Source organism: Bombus vosnesenskii, unplaced genomic scaffold (assembly GCF_011952255.1).
Source record: "Bombus vosnesenskii isolate JDL3184/JDL3185 unplaced genomic scaffold, Bvos_JDL3184-5_v1.1 scf7180000013267, whole genome shotgun sequence".
Lineage (NCBI taxonomy): Eukaryota > Metazoa > Arthropoda > Insecta > Hymenoptera > Apidae > Bombus > Bombus vosnesenskii.
Window position 1 is genome coordinate 2,511,720 of NW_022882927.1, and position 19,301 is coordinate 2,531,020.

The 19,301-nt window shown below is 42.9% G+C and overlaps 1 protein-coding gene across 1 annotated transcript in view; it reads right to left on the reverse strand.

Annotated features, from left to right (window-relative positions):
• LOC117230794 (DE-cadherin) overlaps window positions 1-19,301 on the reverse strand; it is a 91,514-nt gene that overhangs the window by 18,359 nt on the left and 53,854 nt on the right. The gene's annotated exons all lie outside the window — the stretch shown is intronic.

Below are 19,301 nucleotides of genomic sequence, written 5' to 3' on the forward strand. Positions count from 1 at the left end.
GAATATAGAAGGAAATTGAGAGTGCGGATTAATTCTTAACGCCGCGACTTTTAATTGCGAATATCGATCGGCAACTCCGACTTGTTCTCGTCGTATTAGGTTGTCCGAAATGTTTCTTTCGTTCGATAAGGAAATGATAGACGCACAATGTTTTTTTTTTATATTAGTTTATCGAATTATGCACGGATATAATAATAAAAATAGAACGAAACGTATCGCACCTAATTCGATGAAATAATATAAAACAGAAATTATCGTTCGTCCACCATCGCCTTATGAAACGAAAGAAACTTTCCGGACAACCTAATATACTTTGACTTGCAAGTTTTCAAGTGTCAGATTTTAAATGCTACAATGACGTGTAAATAATGATATTAAAGCGATATAAAGCAATCTTTATCCATCTCGGAAGTAATATAATTTTGATTAGGATATTTCTATTAATTATAATTGTGTAATGCGTGGAATTTTTGAAAATATTCATTGGCATGTAAACCGCGTTTGCGTTCACAGGTCTCACAGTAGAAAACTGTTCTTTTTACCGCGTTAGTTCCTTTTGGTGACCAAACAAGACACTTTTTCTTTTTCCATTTCGGCAACCGATTCATTATATGCAGTTTCACGTCTAAACGTTGTTCCTTACCTGTTCCGGGAGGCCTGCCATACACATTGTTATTCCGGAAGTTACTTACGAGCTGACTTACTAATAATTTGACAAACTTGTAGCGTGACAAACCGCTTTCTCCTTTCCTTTCCTGAGAAATCTTGTAAAGTATAGAAGCATTTATTATGCTTGTTTCTGGTCCCCAAAAGAACAGGTTGGATTTACGATAAAACAGGTTCAGATCTGACCGTTTTTACTGATCGCTTGTAACTCACTGAGGAGTATTATTTTTTATTTGTAAACAATTACGACCCAAAATGTAAACGATAACGACCCAAAAATACATTTGCAGCGAAGGAGTTAAGGCTCAAGTTGAAAGACGCGATCATGTATTTCGTTGTTTACCGTATATACTATGCCCCGTGTTTGTGTATTTTAAGTTTCAAGTGTTCACGTTTACGTATCGCGGTCTAATTTAACGTCGCAAGTCGTTCGACCGGAGAGCTTCAACTTCTTACGATTGTAAAAATTCTATGAAAATTGACAGTTAGGGCATTTTGAATACAACCGATAAATAGAAGATACTTTGAGATAAAAAGTGCCCCGTTGAACGATTAAACATTTCCGTTAGAACATCGATAAAGAGAAAACGAGAACGAATCTTGCATCTAACGGTGCACTGTGTTTGCATCCGTATGTTTGAGGGCTAATCTACGAATATTATTATAAACACAGCCTAGAAGATAATCGTAAATGCTGCTTTATAATCGTGTAATCGAAGTTAGAAGTGTGCACATACCTTGCTGTTATATATACAATGAGCAAACACTGTTTACTAACATCTTCTGCACGTGTCAACAATGTATTCTGCACGTTTTGTTTACGACGAAAAAACGAATGCGAATGGTTTGTTGAAACGAACGAAGCCTCGTTACGATATGTCGCTGTCAACTGTTAGCAAGGCGCCACGATGGTCACCCGTGATCACCAATAAGGTAAACGGTCCATCGGGGAAAAACGTTGTCTTACATCGTCGATTTATTATTATTTTGCCATTGTATCCTTCGAATAATAAAAATACTCCCGTGGCGTGCTGAGCGAAACAGGTGATTTCGGCGTGGCAGTCAAAGCGTTAAAATCGTAAGCAGACTCGAATATCTGGCAACGTGAGCTGACTATTTGCGATTTAGCCATCCGAATATCTTGAATTTCGATGAATAACGTGACTTGGAAACCAAAAGAATAGTAGAACGAAGCGGCGAACAAACAGGTGCGAAACTCGACGACCATCTTGTCAGAGATTTTTATATAACGCCACGAGCGATAACGTAGATACACCGATAATCGATATACCGATCGACGACGAAGAAGAAGAAGAAAATCGTGGTGTTTCTCGATCACGTCGAGAACGATGAAACCGATGAAAAGATGAAAAATCGTGACTCGAGCAATGACAACGTGTGTACAAGCTGGCAAAGCTGTAAGCGGCACGCTAACCTTCCTCAGGGGGAGTAGCCTGCTTTTCCTACGCAGGGGTTAACCTACATTTCGATCGAGTTCACAGGTTTCGAACGCGAGGTTTCTCCGCGTTTTCTCTACTTCGGCCGGTTCGTTCGATTCGGACGAAAGGAAACGACGATAACCGATATGATCGATCCGAGTTTGAGGAAGCAAACAGAAGACGAGACCCAAGTTTCGTAACGATTATTGACCAAGAGAGCCGCGTTATTTTATTCCGCGGAAATTACGATCGATCCGATAGATACGACCGTACTTCTCTCTTCTTTCTCTTTTCGGAATAAATCTTTCGAGAAACGGTTTCTAAACGATTAAACTGTACGGTTTATCGACGAAGAATGAAACTAAGTTTGTACCGATTATTGCATAAAGCTAGTTGAAAGTATGCAAAGTCTTATTAAACTTGTTAGAAAATCAAAAGGCTTATGGATAACGTAGTAAGATATTTGGTATCCGTGACTCCTTTGGTTCTTCGTTTAATCGATCGTTTTTTATATTCCTCTTGTAACGGATTAAAACTGAGTTTGCACGACACAAAGGAATACTTTGAATTTGCAATAGTTATAGATATTATACCTACGGTAGCGAGGATACTTACTTGGTGGAAAGTTCTCGCACGAAATTCCATTTAATTTACTTTATAATACCCGTTCGCGATCAAAATTTTACTCCCACTACATATTGTAAGCGTCTGAAAGTACGAAAAACGAATTTTTTTAAGTCACATTAAAACCCATTCTTCCTACAAATTTTATCGAAAATATTCGCACGTAATTAAAACATTCGCGCGTAAATTTAAATCGCCGCGGCCTACGAGTTGTGAAATCGCCAACTACGATGTTTAGAACGGTGACCCAGGATTTTTCGAATTATGTCGTGTGATTTTTAGAGACACGACCAGCGCACCGTTAAAGAGAAAGGCGACGACGAGGCTCGAACCCGTCCAAACAGTTTTCGGGTACTCGAATCGCACCGTTTCGACGCCGATAATGTAAGTACTTAATTCGATTACCACTCCGCTTCCATCGTGCTCAAGATACGCTCGGGACACGTAATCGGCCGCGTCTTTCGAGCATCGCTATAGTCGTGGAACGAGGACGACGCCCGATGCAATCTACAGTCTTCGAGAACGTGGAAAGATCGCGTCCGTTGCCATTCGTTGCGAAACGTTCCTGGCAATTGACGCGTGTGAACTAAGGACGTACAACAGCGTTCGCCTAACCCCTTAACCCGGCTCATCTTCTTTCCGTCTATTCTAGTCTATTCGGTCTATTTTATTTGTCGAAATACATCGATCTTTATTCCTGCTTCGCATCGAATATTTTTCGCCGCAGCTATTTTGCCTCGTTTCCTGACGGATAAATCTTTAATCGGTTTCGGTTCGATAAATTCGCGGATTTATACGGGTAACAACCTCTTGACATACGAATAAAATAGCGCTCGATGCGCGCTGAAAATTTGATTACAGGTAGCTCGGCGTGAAATCGGTGTACGACTCTCGGCGTCATATCGAGACGTGGAAAGTAACGCAACGAAAGGAGACGTCTCCGCATACGTCGAGAAGCTAACATTCGCGCTTCTTCCGTAAAAGACACCGCGAAATTCGTCTCTCCGCACATCGAGCGTTCCTTTCAATTTTCCAGCTTTCCGGTTTACCGATCTTTGCTTCGATCCCGCCGAAGGTTGTCGAAGAGAGCGGCAGACCGTCGATAACCCTTTGACGACGAACTAGCGCCGACTCGTTTAATCGAACGTTCGCTCGAATTATTCGTTCGCCTGGTGCGTGCTTCCTTGCGGTTTTATCGGACAGCAACGCCACGATCGTCGATCCATTGGGCGGTCGTCGCTGTTATTCGCGATCGGATGCGTTCGCAACGTTGTACCGCGAATGCATTTTCTATTAGGATAATTACCGACGACGGTGCGCGCGAGTCTACCGGTGATTTCATTTTCCAGATTAACGGAGTGTGCTACCGATCGTCGTGCTTGTCGATTAAATTTTCGTTAGCCAAACGCCATTCCCGCCGAGCGTATTCGTTTCCGAGGCGAGCGCCAATGCGAGACGCGAATGCAAACACCAGCACACGACGATTTACCGAAAATTCATTGCTCGCGTCCCTCGCTCTTTGTCTCTGTCGATGGAAATAAGGGAAGAAGCGCGCGCCGTTTCTCCTCCAAATTACTCGACGACGATTAATCGATTCGTGCGCGCATCGCTGCTTCGCTTTCCAAAGAATTATCGATCTTGCGATCCGTATACGTTACTGTACACTTACGATCGTTTTTCCAGCGTGACTTTCCGCGTTTCGACACGACCACGATCGAGACGATCGCGGTCTCGTTCCTGTCGTTGATCGTTAAAAAAAGCGATGACGTCGACAAAGGCAGTACGAATCGGTCGCTCAAATTTCCATTCTCTTTGGTTTCCCGCTAAAAGATCGATCGACCAGCTCGCCGAACGAGAATATTTACGACGATGTGATCAAAAATTGAATTTGTGGCACCGAACCATCCGTTGATTTCCTCTAATTTCCGTGCTTCGTTTATTCTCAGAACCGGTACGAATTGTTTGCTGGAAACGAGAAGTCAATCGGCTTAGTTCGCGATAGCTTGCAGCAAGCGTATTTTCTGGTCGAATAATCGAGTTATATTCGCGAGAGTTTTATTCGCTTTGTAAATATAAAAAGAACCGAGTTACCTGACAGCTGCTACGATTACTAATTTAAACGTGGCCGATATTTGAAAGAAAAAAGAAGGAGAAAAGAACGGAAGGAAAATTGAAACTAGAAGTTTCCACGCGATTCGCTCGATTCGTCGTTCGAGCTGATGATCCTCGAAGAAGTCCTTCGATTTCCAAAATCAAGAGGCTGTACCTAGCGAAATTAAAGGATGTTCTCGTGACCAGCTGCCGTTCGTTGAACGATCGAATCGATGAAAAGATAGAACGATGAATTTTCGAGACGAAGCAAATGGATTTTCCAGCGACGTATACTACGTGGGAACGATGCAGCACAGTCGTAAATTACAGCTTTTAAGTAGGACCCATTGACGTAGCCACACCCAGGGCTGCACATATTTCGCAGAGGTAAAATTATTCGCGAATCAATATATCCTGCTTGTAGTTTTTCATAGCTGCAGTCATTGTATTTTCGTGTCCGAGTCACGCTCTCGTTTTAACAAACAAACGAACATCACTCGTTTCGATCAAATTTCGAACAAAAAGTGTAATGAAAAATTTCGCGATATCACGCGATACGTGTATTCTGTGCGTTTTTCGAATCTCCAAATTTCTCTATAAACGAATACAAATTTTCCATCTACCAATTAGCGAAAGAATAACGAGCGTAGATAGGGAAAATCCTATGAGCTACGTACGTGCGCTTTGATAATCGAAACGTACAAACTCGAACTCTGCGTTGACTTCATGGCTGCGCTGTTATTTCTAGGATTCTCGAGCGCGATACAATGCATATGTATAATATTACTAAATATTAATCACAGGTTACGAGCTATTAGTACGAATAAATCCCGTAGTACGAGAGTAATTAATTTAATTAAACGCATAGAATTTGATAACAACGCGAGCGTGAATTTCACAAACTTATAAATCATCCGGGATCACGGTGCACGACCGAAAATTGTAAAGTAAAATTTTATAAGTGGAACGTGCAACGGCAACTACTAATTTGTCAATTCGCTCGATATCGCGGTAATTAGCAAATTATCGCGCATAACAGGGCTCGCTCGATTCGATTTCTACCCCGTAATTGTTTGAAACTCCGCCGTAACTGCGAATAGAACGTTTATACAAATTCTAATCTCCGCGAGCTTGCAAGATCCGCTTCTCCCGTCGAGTATCCTAACGATCAGCGCTACTCTCCTCCGTTTTACATATTTTTCTATATTACGCGTGTTCTGCGAATTTCTATTTCACAAATTTCCCACAAATATATAAACATCCACCGTATCATCTAGCAGTAACAAAAGAAAAAACGATCTTCGCAACGCCGTAACCCGATGAAACAAATCCTCGATCGCGACACGGAGCTCGCGGCCGAAAATATATTCCCGAATTGGAAATAGAGAAAAACGGGACACCTGTTGCCGAAAGGGAACGAACGAGGCAACAACGTCGTTTGCAAGCTTTCACGATCTTTGCCTCTCCATTTCCCTCTCTCTCTCTCTCTGTCTCTCTCTCTCTCGTTGCGAATTTTTCCTCTGTAGAAGCCACGATCGAACGACATACATATGGTAACGGTCGATTCGATTGAATAGCGTTGGTCGAGCGATTTCCATGCCGCGAAGCTGGTAATTATCTGGTGTTTCGCGAGGTCGCGTCGCGGGTGGATTATCGTGCGTGGCATGCGCGCAGACGCACCCTATCGAACGATATCGAGCGCGTTCAAAGGCAGACAATCGCGTCAAAGAGCCTCCATTGTCGCGACGGCCAGTTTTAGCTCGACGTCGATAACGCGTTTGGTCGACCGGCTTTCGAAAAGGCAACGCACTCGTACACGGTCCCTTGCGCCACGACGAGATCGACCATCAACGATCGATCGACGTCGGGCCGATGGATTTAGAAAACATGGATTTCGGGGTCTGCGCTGAAGAAGCGAGCAGAGGCTCCGCTGATAAGGCGAACGAAATTTCGCGAGTTTAAGACGCGAGATGTAAAGCAACGTGATATACAACGCACATATTACACGTTAGATGTATTAGAAATATCTTGCTCGATAATCACCCGTGGAAACTTGTTAGCAAACCGGTCAAAACGAACGGTATGGGGCTTTTAATTCTTCCAATCATTGCAAACACGCAAACGTTTTTCATCGTACGACGCTTACTTTTATCGCGATAGAAGCGCGATTACGCGTATTCGGGAATATTCATCGGTCCGCTTTTGATTCCAATATACCACGTACACCGTATTCAGTTATATGCATGTTGATGCGTAAAGGGCAATAGATATAGCGATAAAACCCAAACGAGCAGTATTCGTACGTATTTGGAATTAATCTGCCACGTTTGTTCCCGTGTTTTGTCGCACGCCTGACTCGTTCGTGACACACGAATGCGTATGTTTTTTCATTGACTGGAAATTTATACTTGTCCGTTGGCTCTTCTATGACGAAGAAGATTCTACGTATCCGATGACGGTTATCTCTATACGTAATTGGTGCATAAAAAAAAAGAATCTATTCTAATTATTACGTCGTGTATCTCGCACGACGTGAAATTTATATATAACCGTATCTCCCTCGTTACAGCCTGTCCTATATCGCATAATGGTTCTTAACACGCGAAATGCCGCTTGGGCCATCGGTGGCTCTCCTTTTCAGCTCTTTCGAGTGACAGTTTTGTGTAAAACAAAACTCGATCTTCAAACGCTTTATACGATAGAATTTAGAATCGACCGATGCGTAATTATCGCGTACAATGCAACTACGACACCATGGGCCACCCATGAGCCACGCGGTCTCGCCACTCTCCTTTCGGAGTCACGCGAAAACCATTCGGCATTCCACGTGTTACGGAACTTTTTCTTCGGATTATTGGTCCACTGAATTTCGTTTATAGCCCGGCTTTCGTCGTTGAGACGAGAAACGTTCGAGACAGCACCACTTCGATCGCTTCGTTTCGGCCCGTCAGTTTCGCTTCTCTTTATTCCGTTCTTTCGTCACGAGGCACGTTTCACCGTGTCCCGAAGATAGCGCCAAAATGTCCTTCAGAAAATGGTTCGTTCGTTGCAGGAACGATGCGCGGCAAGAATATCTGAAAAGAGGAGCTCGTGGTATTTTCGGCTTCGCGGTTGTTCGTCGGATACCGACGCATCGGATGGCAAACCGAATCGATCGAACGCAATTTCCATTATCGAAATCGAAGCGTGACTTTTGCTCGGCTGCCTTCAGCCTTTGTCGATGATTTGGTACGCGCAGTGCTGTCGGTAATGCTCTTACGATGGCACGGTGTGTGCTCCGACTATAATACGCTATTCCTCGCTTAACAGTCGCGCGTTTTGGTCCACTGTGCGGCTGCCATCGAGAGATGTGACATTTTAGCAATTGTCGGTTCTTATCTCTCCTTAGCACGCGCGTTTCTCAAGGGAAGATTTTTCGCGTAACGACAACAAAAGCGACCGGTTTTTACGAATTTTTGTTGTCAAACCAACCGTTGGTTGTGCGACCTTTTTCGCGTGTAAATAAATAGTCTTAGAGTATAAGCGTGATTTCCTTATTTCGGTACTTCTCGTCGTTTGTCGTGCGTTATGGGATCTCGCGATCATCTTCGGCAACGTAACGGTTGTTGGCGCGCGGCGTAACATCTGTCGTAATCGTCAGAATGCAAAAGCTGAGAAATGTTCTTCCAGATCGATCGGTTTACGCTGGGATCGAACCCATCTTTCCGGAAGAAAAGCGCGAAAAATCGAAAAGTTCGCGAGTTTGGAAGAAAAATTTACTTTCTTCGCCACGTGGATTCGGTTTGTATAGTTTCGAGAGATATTACGAGTAAATAATCGAGCAAAAGTTTAATGAAACACGATCAAACCGCTGGTGAAATCTGTGCAGCGAACGAGCCTTCTCCGAAGTCGTTTAATCAATTAGTTTTTCGCTCGTCGTGCACGCCAGTTTATTAAAAGTGGCGCTTTGGAAAATTAACGAACGATCAGTTAAACGAAATTAATAGAGACAGAAAAAAAGAGAGAAATTACATTTCTTTCTCAAGATTATACTTTCGAAGAAGCAGTCTCTTACCACTAGTCGTTAGTCTGAAAAGAATTCATAAAAATCGCTTGGTTTTATTAGGACGTTGCGCGAGAGTCCCTCCTTAATTCTTTGCACTTGGAGGCATCCGAATGTAACAATAACTTCCAAAATAGTATCGTAAATATAATAATATAATAATACGTGCGTAATACTTTCTGGGACAAGTCGTATGTGTTTTTTAACTCCAGTTAAAAGGAAATGCGTACGTGTAACGGTTAAAAGATGAATGGTTCGAAATGCATGGACTGCGTTTTTATTTTTACGAGAAATGCAACGATGCATTTCGCAGCCGAGCTATTTTAAAGAAACGCAGGCACGCGGTGTTTTCTACGTAAATCGAGGCACCTGCTCGTTCTACGTAAGAAGATATCGAGGAAACATGATCGAAACTTGATTCATCCGAAAGATACTCTAACTTTAATTTTCTAGACTCGCTGTAAGAAAGACTAGAAAGAAGAATGAACGTAACGTGATATTTTTCTGTTCGACTTCGCGTCTTTTCCCTACGATAAGTTACGCGATTTTCGAAATTGAAATTACAGAAAAGGCGAAACGAATAATCCGATGCAAACGACGATCGGACTCGATCGAATCGAATCGCGCGATCAACGTTTCCGTCGAATCTCATCCGGGCGTCTCGACCCGAAGAATTTGCGCAAACTCTCCGAGTAACGAAGCCAACCTCTTGCACGCGTATTTACCCGGATAGGTAGAGAAAGGGCGGAAGCGCGAGGAACGGTGAACTTTGCGTCGAGAGATATTACGGGAAACGCGAGACGCCTCGGCTGCAAGCAAGAACTTTGTCGACAATGATATTTCACGGCGATTCCGCTGCGATGCAACGGCTCGCATAAACCACTCGCTGCCTCTAAGATATATCCTGTCACTTATTGTTAGATTTTCGCAAGGAGGATAGAATCGAAATAATGGAGCGCGCGGAATCTTCTTTTCGTAAGTTTTATCGGCGAACCGTAACGTCTCTTTAACGCGTACTCTTCGTTTATGGTTACTCGGATACGTTTGCTTTCCAATTGAACGACCAAAGCGTACGAATTGACAATTACAAGGAGCATCGAACGTAGTAGGAAAAATATGAATATTTTTCTCGCATTGGCTTGGCAACTAAGTGATTGCGGCTTTTGTCATTAGGTGATAATGATAAGATCTAATATTATCGATATTTGCCTTTCGATTGAATGACCAGAGCGTACGAATTGACAATTAGAAGGAACATCGAACGTAGTAGGAAAAATATGAACATTTTTCTCGCATTGGCTTGGCAACTAAGTGATTGCGGCTTTTATCGCCTAACGACAAACCGCCAACCCGATATTATCGACATTTTGACAGAGGACGCGTTCCTCTGCTGTCTCAAACGAGGAATATATTTATCTCTGATACATGGGGGAAAGTACAAAAACCTGCATAAGCATTTAGAATGTGGTTAGAAACGCGTATTCCGGTGACAAGGAAATGGCAAGAACCGCGAGATCTCGAACGAGTTTGCTGCATTCGCATTCGATGCCTTAGGTTGGTGGTAAAACAACCCGAAAATGGGTTTAAGCAGTGTCACGTTTTCGAGATTAAATATCAAATATCTGGAAACATACGAGTGACGCGAATGAAAGAAGAAGAGGAAAGAGGAGGATCACCTTGGAACGTCGCATTGCATGTAATTACAGGATGCGGTCGAATAAAGCGTACAAGCAAGGCACGTACAAGGTGATTCCTTATGAAAAAATAAGAGGAAAATAGGCAATAAAATTTCTTTATTTGAGATATAATTTTCGAGAAAATTTAGTTTGACAATTTGTTATTATTCTCTAACAATATATTTGTTATATATATAAATTGTCATTTATTATTCTCGCAAACGAAGCGTCTTGAGAAGGAATTTTATCCCACATTTTCGACTTATTTTCACGCGTAGAATAACCTCCTGTCGATTATTTAGCCGGAATTAGCCATGCTCAAGTACACCTGATAAATTTTCAAACTCGATTTTCTCGTAAACTAAGCTTCGAGAACTTCTTATTCCATATTTTGCTCTCATTTGTGCACAACGAATCACCTCGTGCTCTCTTGTACATTTTATTCGACCGCACCCTGTACGCACAGTTTGGAAAAAATGGCGAAGCTTCTTGTATGCCATATACGACATGTGCATACATACCCACGTACATACATACTCCACGCACTATTTAAATAACATCGATCTACGTCCAAAGAGGCCCTGTAAACGCCCACGCGTTTACAGACCGAACCAGAAAACGTAGAATCTGTCTGTCTGTCACACAGTCCGAGACCTAAAACGTTTCGACCCCTAAATATCTGCTGTAAGACGCAAAACCTGGCTCGGTAGTCTACGACTTCCGGCTCTACTTCGCCCCAAACGTTAGACGCTATTACCAGCCTGAGATTACCATACCGGTAGAGAGTCAAAGTTGAAAAAGCTTTGCATCCTCTCGTCTCTCGCCGCCGAGAAGGCCAATCTTTTTTCATTCGGGTCGAAACGTCGCGTGTTCCCGATATACCGTGGTCGCGTTCCCTTCGGTCGTTAGACAGCCGCGCCTACTTTCGGCTAATCCTCGCAGAGAATACGATACACACCCTTTCCGTAACTGCTGGCGTCTCGCTGGTACGTTCTTTGCTGCGACTAACCCGAGGCGAACCGAAACGAGCACCGGCTGGAAGCAACCGATTTTCGCGATTTCACCCAGTTTACGGGCAACGAACTCATCGCATTCGGATTCACCACGAGGGATTACCACGTGGATTTAACTCCTGTTAAGTAGCTTAGCTTCTTTATCCGTTGCGTCTCTTGCTCCCTACCTCGCCTCGGACTCAATACGCAAACGCAGACGTACAGAACGATATCGGATTTGATACGTCGTCGTACGCAACACGTTCGATCGTTCCTAACGAAATAATCCTCCGTGGATCTTCGTCGGCTGCTCCCGCAGCGAGCTAATTCACGCAGGTATCGCGAGCTTATGACGCGCGCGTTATCCAACCAGAGGTAGGTTGCAGCTTTTCCAGGTGGATTTTAATCGTTCGTACGTCTCGAAATTTAACCGATTAAAATGTTGTATCGTCGGCGAAATTTTACCAGTCACGAATCGCAAATCGACGTGTTTGGAATTTTAGTTGGCCGTCCGTCTATGGCACGGACAGGTCCATTTCCCTCATTAGGATGTTCCGAATTACCGGTTCTCCCAGGGCAGTAAACGTAATGACTCGAGGCCAGGAAAAGCCCGGGCAAGGACCAGCCGGAAGGGCACGGGAGAGTTCAGCTTCAACCATCGGACAGGACAGAGTCGTCAGTTAGTTCATCTACGAGCATCGAAGGCTACAGACACAGGACGACAGAGTCCTCAGTTAGTTCGGTTAAGTGCTACAACTGATACAAACAAAGTGCCGTCTAAATCTAACACTCGAATTATTTCATCTCCTCCACCTTGAACGTTGAGTCGTTCGAGGTACGCGATATCCACCGATCGGTTTGACCCGACCGGTTGCTCTTTAGTCGATAATACGCAACACGATAGTTGCATTTTAGTCATTCGTAAGACCGTTGCTCGAATACGTCAGTCTCTCGCACGTTAGGGGAATTTTGCAAATTTCAAGCCGCAAATAGTAGCAGGCAAGCGGCCGAAATTTCGTCACCTGATCGAGCTTTGCAAATGGAATTTAAAATAGAAACGCCGCTAGTTAGGTGACAGGAGGAGCAAGGAGTTCGTTCTTTCGCCGGTAGCGTACTATTTCTTAAATATTTAAAGTCGCGTTTCAGCATCTAAGGTACTTCATCGTACCATTCATGTTTGCCGATGTCGCGGTATGTTGCTCCTATTTTCATTTTTCGAATTGGCGATCTCGCCTCGTCGCCTGTCGATTAGATCGGATTAGATTTTGCGAGAAGATAGCGAAAGATAGCTTTCTGCTCTGAATTTCGTCTCCTTACGTAGATACCCGGCGACGAAATTAGGAACGCGTTTGTCAGAAGTAGAGTCATCGAGCGAAAGCGAAGAAAATCACAAGGTGTAGCTTGTTTTATACGTGGCGATCAATTTTCGAATGTTGAAAAATGAGTTGGACGAGCCGTGGTCTTCGGATGGTACAGGTCTAAAAAATTTGCGTGCCACTTTTGTATTCAGATTCGTCGTTCGTCTGATATTTGTGTACGTTGCTTTACGATAAAACATATTTCAAGCGCACAGAAGACGAATAGTATGGGCATTTTCTCGCAAAAACCGAGGGAGCGAAATTAGAAACATTTTTTTAACAACTGAAAACCACGCGAACATTTACATATACATTTTTTACTCTGTTTGTATCAACTTTTACGAAACATTGGTTACGGATCTTCGTTCCGCTAAGCTTGCGGGCTAATTATACGAGTCTTTTCGGATTAAAAAACTGATTTAGTTTTGGAAAAATGGTAAAAGAGCGAAAATAGTGAATTTTCCTACGTAACAGGGATAAATTTGGCAGGTTTCACGATCGAACGTGTACAAATTACGGAAAGTGATTGCAAGCTTCCAGATGGAATTCCATAGAAGCGTATTAATTATGAAAATATTAACGAATATTCACGAATCAGCGGAAACTTACGAATCGTTGCAAATTTCCATAGATATACAAATGTTATCCCAGAGTTTCGTGGAAATTTCGTTTTTAGAGCGAACGTATGCACCCTGTTTCCAGCGCCAAACACGAGATCTTTATTACAGCGACCAATTATTATTCGTTAGATTATATTATCTGTCATCTATCACTTTCGTATAATTAACACGCTAAGCTCGCTCGAATAAATTAACGCTATAATCTCGTATCTAGAGAAAAAATGCAGCTTAGCACGCCCCTTTGGCCTCGATGTTTCAAATAACGATTAAAACCTAAGCCAAGCAGACGAGCGCTTGCGTTTTCATTTGTTTCTGCGGCAAGCAGCTAGTCGCATCCTCTGTATCCTCTAATCCGCTCCTATCAGCTCGAGTATTTCAGGATGATCCGCCAACGATCAGCCGCGCGGTTCTGCTTAATCGTAACGAGTAAGCGGCTATACCGAAAACCGCGCCAGTTTCGTAGTTCCGCGAGAAACGAGCTGATAACTCGCGGGTGAGACACGAAAAGCGGGAAAAGCCGCGAGAAAGAAACGGGTGGCTAGTGCCACGCGATAGAGAGATCAAGTTGGCTACAAAAATTCATTTTACGATGAAATATTTTTTTTTTTTCATTTTTATAGTCGTATGGAAATACCAAACGATACGAAATTTAATATATTTAATATATTTCGATCTAATTAATTGGCATGAAAGTGCAGTAATAAATACAATGGTCGACCTATGATTTTTCCAGCCACTTTACACAGCTGCTGGAAGCTGTAACTTGGATATAGAAAGACCACCAAAGTGAAATATCGTCTTCTTGAAGAAATTAGAGAGAGAGAGAGATAATCAATGAACAATTATATTGTGCATAAAAATTACGACAGCCAGTTTCGACTTAAATATAAATATCGATGTATATAAAAATCTCTGACAAGGTGGTCATCGAGTTCCGCAGCTGTTTGTTCGCCGTTTCGTTCTACTATTTTTTTGTTTTCCAAGTCACGATATTCATCGAAACTCAAGATACTCTTCAACAATTTGTCTGCCACGCCGAAATCACATGCTTCGCTCAGCACGCCACGGGAGTATTTTTATTATTCAAAGCATATAATGGCAAAATAGTAATAAATCGACGATGTAAGACAACGTTCTTCCCCGATGGACCGTTTATCTTACTGGTGATCACGGGTGACCACCGTGGCGCCTTGCTAACAGTTGATAGCGACATACTGTAACACGGCTTCGTTCGTTTCAACAAACCATTCGCATTCGGTTTTTCGTCGTAAGCAAAACGTGCAGAATATATCGTTGACACGTGCAGAAGATATTAGTAAATAGTGTTTGTCATTGTATATATAACAGCAAGGTATGTGCACACTTCTAACTTCGATTACACGATTATAAAGCAGCATTTACGATTATTTTCTAGGCTGTGTTTATAATAATATTCGTAGATTAGCCCTCAAACATACGGATGCAAACACAGTGCACCTTTAGATGCAATAGTTGTTCTCATTTTCTTTTTATCGATGTTCTAACGGAAATGTTTAATCGTTCAACGGGGCTCTTTTTATTTCAAAACATCTCCTATTTATTCAAAATGCTCTAATTGTCCATTTTCATACAATTTTTACAATTGTAAGAAGTTGAAACGCTCCGGTCACCGACGACCACCGTGGCGGTCAAATTATTAAGGTTCCTACCCTGGCCTTTTCTTTCAAAGTGATGGAGAAGGATTGGGAAGGACGCGCGATATGAAAAGGAAATATCGCAATTGTTAAAATTAAAGCAACGTTACACGCTGTTTCTTACGATCGGTCAATGTTCGAGCTTACTCGCGCGACCCACTTGATCCCATCGCTGGGTTGCGGGGTTAAACGGTCGACGCGCGTTCTTCTCTTCTCGAGCACTTATCGAGTACAACGCCTTCGTTGGCGGAAATTCCTTGGCTCGTTAAAAGCCACGACGCAACAAAATTGCGGCTAATCCGCGAGATCGGCCAAAGAGTACCGCGTTGGTTGGCGCGAGCACGATCGTATCATCGCCTCTGCTGCAACTGCGGGTGCATGCGACTGCGTCACGACACCGGCTCGCGCTGGAAAAAACTTGGGCGCGACCGCGCAACGACAGCTTAATCCTCGTCACGACGAGAAAAGAAAAGGTAAATGGCTCGCAACAAAGGTTTAATAACGCGGCATAGAGCATTCCTTTTGTGTTTTCAGCGCTGGCCAAGCTAGATCAAGCCACGTTGCGAGTAACATTTTCATCAAGCTTTTACAGTCGGTCGTTGCATATTGTATTACTTTTGCCATTCTCGTTTGAAAACCGGCCAGACAACAGGGACACGCTATTCCGCGGCAAAAAACACGGCGGTGGCCAATGAGAGAGGCCACGTACGGGTTTACAGACAACAGGGAAGCTATTTCCGCGTGAAAAAGGAAGACATCATTGACGAGATTAAAAAGTATAAACGTCGAGTATCGAACAAGCGCGTTCTTTTTTTACGCTCGTCCATCGGCCTGGTCAAGAATTTTAATCTTCCTTGTTGGATAACGAAAGACATATACAAGGAGGAAAATGCGTTATAGTCGAAACGAGGATGAAACAATCATCGTACGTGTTTAATCGAGTTAAGAAGCGGGCAGAGGAGGACGTGTCTTCTCCGCGAGTTTCTAAAGATAGATTCCTTTCATTGACTTAACTTCGGGTACGTGAGTATATAAGCGCGAGGCACGTTCTGCGAAAATTTGATTAGGAAATAACGAAAGTTGAACGAAGAATTCGGGACGAACGATTTATATTCGATTTCTCACGTTGCTGGTATCGAACGATGAAAATGTTAGGTTGTCGGAAAAGTTTCTTTCGTTTCCTAAGTGAAACGATAGATGCATCTTTTATTTTACATTATCTTATGGATTTACGTTCGATCCATTTCGTGGTAACGGAATAAAATGGATCGAACGTAATTCAATAAAATAACATAAACCGACAAATGTTGTGCATCTACTACTTCCTCGACAAACGAAAGGAGTCGCGTATACGTGCAACTAGAATGAAACTTGATAAATTTGGAACGCAAAGTTTATACTCGATGGCTTGAAAATTGATCGATTTTAAACGCAAAGCTTTAAAGGCGATTCTCTCGGAACGTGACTTTCCGCAACTATCGGCACGATAATTTCCTCGGCTTTCGGTAATTCTTCGCGAGATATTTTTTCTACGTTTTTTCAATTTCTCAGGCTCAATTTCGTCGTGATTACGTACGACTACCGTCATAACGATATAGGTGGATATTCCCGGGTAAAAGTCCCGTCGTGGAAAAATAGGAGAACCTAACGTCGTGGCTTTTCGTTTCTCTTCTTTGACGTATATCCCGGCTCGAAAGTCCTAGGATAGTTACTAGATCGCTTCAAAGCTAAAACAAGTTAACTAATCCTCAGAAAGGATAAGAAGATAATTGACTTGGTACTTTGTATGGTAAAGAAAGTACCTCGAGTGTTACTGTATCGAAACTCGCATAAAGCAGCATGTAGCATCCGAGGTGGAGCATTTTTTATCCGGCTGTGCCTTTGCGCGTATTTCACGTCGCTAAAGTCAAAAATAAGGACCATTTTTCATTGAGATTCGAACGGTTTCGAAAATTCGATCTCGTCGACGTTTGGTTGGCGGAAGCCTTAGCTGTAAAAATTCGCGTAAGACCGCGATTATACAGAGCGATAAGCGTTGAACGGGAAAACATACGATGGCACATCCAATGCCATTGCTTGAAATGCCAATTTTATCGCTTGTAGCTGTCCGTGCGAGCACGGCAGCCGGAAAATAAAAAGTAACCGAAACCTAGTCCGACTACGCTCGTCGATACTAATTCCAACACGTACAGAGCGAAACAAGTTAAGAGTAGCGAATTTGAAAAACGAGTTCGGCGAAATTTGTTACGTCTCATATTCGCGAAAAACGATCCTCGTTTTAACGTTCGTTTCAGAAATCCTGGAAAAGCGTAGGTGGTTAGCCTGTCGCTTTTTAAATCTCGAATTTTTTGTTATCGTTTCTACGTTTCTTCTACATCGTCCCGAAGAAACAACGAATTATCTCGAAAGGCTTGACAAATGGCGAATGAGATTGAGAAAGAGAATTTAACCAGCCCATTTTTTTTTGAAAATCCAACGTGTAAAAGTTCTCCTGCGCCGTTCTAGTCGCCTAAACGTTGTTCCAAAGTGTCGCGTCAATATCGCGTTTAGTTTAGGAAACAAATTACGAAAATAATTAGACGATACTATGCAATAAAGGTTCGTTATGCGCCTCCAGACTTCGCCGTCAGACTATATCGCAAGTAATCTATCAGCCGAGAAGTTATCGCTCGTTAATCATACCGTGTTACGCTAATTACGCGAACATGTTGAAAAAATGCACATTACGAATAAATACACGTATCGAATCGAGAACCTCCTCACTTCTTCCGAGTCAGTTCAACAAAAATTCTTCCAAATTCAACTCTATCTTCGTACAGGCTACAAAGCGTCATTCTAACTGAATATCTTACCAGTGCGGATACTAACGGCCCAAACATCGATATTCATAAAATGCGCACGATGTTTCAAGTCCGCCGTCTACTCGTGAGATGAGATGGGGTTTCATTAACCGTTTTAATGCCATGGGTTTTTGTCGAAGCGGTTACCATTTCTAAGAAAACTCTACATCTGGTCTTTTTAGTTTTCTCAAGCACCGAAGCCATCGACAGCGCGTAGACAAATGACTGCGACGAAGTCAGACCATAAACGGTAGACAGGCGACGTTGACTTCGGGGTTTTCAGTTATTGGGTAACACGGCTAGCGTGCGGATCTGGACCAGCTCAAATTGTATTCTTACTTATAATTACACTTCTACTTAAATATATTTTCTGCCTTACAATTTAACAGTTTTTAACAGTAAAACTACCGATAGTTAGTAGATAGTAGGTTTTACAATTTTATTTTGAAATTCCTACTTCGTGTTACGTTCTTGTTCCGCAATGACGCAATGATTTTCGCAACGAGAACTAAAAGAACAATACAATGAATTTTATTCTCTTCTTCAAACTGGAAATAATTTTGTATCACAGCTACCTATACCAATACCGGTCGAAATGACCGGTGTTTGTCAAAGTGTAAAAGGATCCTGCAATCTGTTTATCGGAGCCCAATTAACCAGTTTCCTCGTTTTGTGCAACTTGCCGCGCGTTTTTAAAATTCGTACTCTGCCTATCGTTCGATACGATGATATCAGTTATCAGGAAAATCCCGGATCGATCGCTAGACGCTGACTCTAGAAACACCACGCCAGTCAAAATGACTACAACTTTATAAATGTGCGACACGGTTCACCAGGGTACGCGAACAGCGAGATCGGGATGAGTGACGCTAAAACGATTGGAAAAGTAGATAGTTCGTCCTTGGGCGTGTGAACGGAGACGTACGCGTGATACAATGACACGTTCCGTTGCGATCCTCGCTGTGAAGGATAGACAGCGAGGAAATGGAATGACGCGAATAATTCGAGGGTCAACCGTACCTTGGACCGAGCAGCTATTTCGAATCCGCGAAAGTTGACCGACGATGGAAAGCAGCGGTTAGGTCGGCGGCCACGGTGGCTGCCACGGTGAAGGTACCGGTGACAGTGACAGTGTAGTGGTGTGGTGGAGCTGCAAAAGGCGACTCCGAATGACAGGGCCGTCACAGTCGGCCGAGAGTTGGCGAATAATTACAGAGCGGAGTTACAGGCTTCTCTGTACTTTTCTAACGGCTCTCATTGGCAAGTATAAAAGCGAACGC